The 2,395-nt window shown below is 25.2% G+C and overlaps 1 pseudogene; it reads right to left on the bottom strand.

Moving 5' to 3' along the window:
* Positions 1–2,395, bottom strand: part of LOC106466948 — a 26,894-nt pseudogene that overhangs the window by 23,194 nt on the left and 1,305 nt on the right.

Here is a 2,395-nt window from a genome sequence, read left to right as displayed (position 1 = left end):
ATATATATATATATATATATATATATATATTGTAAATAAAAACTTTTCATTAAATATTTACAAAGATATATATATATGGTAAATAAAATCTTCTGATCAAACATTTACAACAAGATATATGTATATATATATATATGGTAAACAATAACTTCTGATTAACCTTTACAACGATATATATATATGGAAAATAAAAACTGATTAAACACTTACAACGATATATTTATATATATATGTAAAAACAAAAACACCTCTTATTAAACACTTATAACGATATATATATGGTAACTGAAAACTTCTGATTAATCATTCACAACGATATATATATGTTAAAGAAAAGGTTCTGATTAAACATTCACATCGATATAAATATGGTAAATAAAGTGTCTGATTAAACACTTACAACAATACACACACATATATATATAAGGAAATAAAATTTCTTGTCAAACGCTTGTAACAATATATATATATATGGTAAATAAAACTTCTGATTAAACATTCACATCGATATATATATATAGTAAATAAAACTTCTGATTGAAGAATTACAACGATATATGTATATATATATGGTAAATAAAAACTTCTAATTAAACACTTACAACAATATATATATACATATATGGTAAACAAAAACCTCGGATTAAACATTTACAACGATATATACATATACGGTAAATAAAAACTTCTGATTAAAGACTTACGACGATATATATATATTGTTGCGTCATCGAGGTCACGTGACTGGTGTGGCGCCACCTGTTTTCTAGAACTATCCTGTACCTTGGCGAATGCTCTAGTATTTACTAGATATAGGGTAGTCTGGTATATGAAAGAGGGTGACAACGTGACGGGGAATAATGTGTGTGTAGATAGTGAGTAATTGAACTGCAGTCACAGGGTATTGTTGAAGTTAACGTTCGTTTGTTATAGTGTTTGTTTTAGCGCGAATATTGAAATTAAGTGTATCGTAAAGTTATATTCGGAAAGAATAAACCAGTTTTATAAAGTAAAGACTTGTGTCGCTAAAGTTTCGTCAGAACGAGGTTACGGAAAAATCAATTAACAAACGAAGACGTAACAATATATATGTGAATTAAAACTTCTGTTTAAACATTTAAAATGATATATACATATGTAGTAAATACAATTTTTGATTAAACACTTGCAACGATATATATGTATATATGGTAAATAAAATATTTTGATTAAAAACTGACAAAGATATATATATATATATATATATATGGTAAATAAAAACTTCTGATTAAAAATTCACAACGATATATATATACATGGCAAATAAAACTTCTGATTAAACATTTACATCGATATATATATATGGTAAATAAAAACTTCTGATTCACATCGATATATAACATTCTGATGTATGTACGAGTATTATATCAATTACTACAACAAATATAACATTCTTATATATGTCCTTGCATAATATCAATTACTATAAAAATATAACATTCTAATGTACGTCCATGTTTTATATCAAAAATACAACACACATAACATTCTAGTGTGCGTCCATGTTTAATATCATTTACTACAACACATATAACAATCTAATGTAAGTCAATATTTTACATCATTTACGACAACACAAATAACTTTCTAAATTTTCTAAATATCAATTAATATAACACATATAACCTTCTAATATACGTCCATGTTTTGTATAAGTTACTACATCACGTATAACATTCTAATGTATGTCCGTGTGTTATATCATACATTAGAGCATATATAACTTCTTATGTGTGTCCGTTCATTATATCAAATATTATAACACATACTACATTCTAATGTACGTCCGTGTTTTATATCAATTACTACATCACATATAACATTCTTATATATGTCTATGTATAATATCAATTACTATAACAAATATAACATTATATTGTACGTTCAAGTTTTATATTAAGTACTACAACACACATAACATTATAATATGCGTCCACGTTTTATATCAATTATTATACACATATAACATTGTAAATTATGTCCATCTATTATATCATATACTAAAACACATATAACATTCTAATGTACGTCAATGTTTGAAATAAACTACTACAACACAAATAACATACTAAGTTTTATCCATGTATAATATCAATTACTATAACACATATAACATTCTAAAGAACGTCCATGTTTGATATCAAATACTACAACCTATTATAACATTTTAATATTCGTCTATGTATTATATTGTTACGTCTCCGTTCATTAATTAACTTTCCATAACTTTGTTCCGACGAAACTTTAGCGACACAAGTCCTTACTTAATAAAATTGGTTTATTCTTTCCGAATATAACTTTACGATACACTTAATTTCAACAATCGCGCTAAAACAAACGCTATAACAACGAACGT

Source organism: Limulus polyphemus, unplaced genomic scaffold (genome assembly GCF_000517525.1).
Source record: "Limulus polyphemus unplaced genomic scaffold, Limulus_polyphemus-2.1.2 Scaffold2435, whole genome shotgun sequence".
NCBI classification, from domain to species: Eukaryota; Metazoa; Arthropoda; class Merostomata; order Xiphosura; family Limulidae; genus Limulus; species Limulus polyphemus.
Note: the sequence above shows the minus strand (reverse complement) of the source record. Positions and strands in the feature narration are given on the sequence as shown.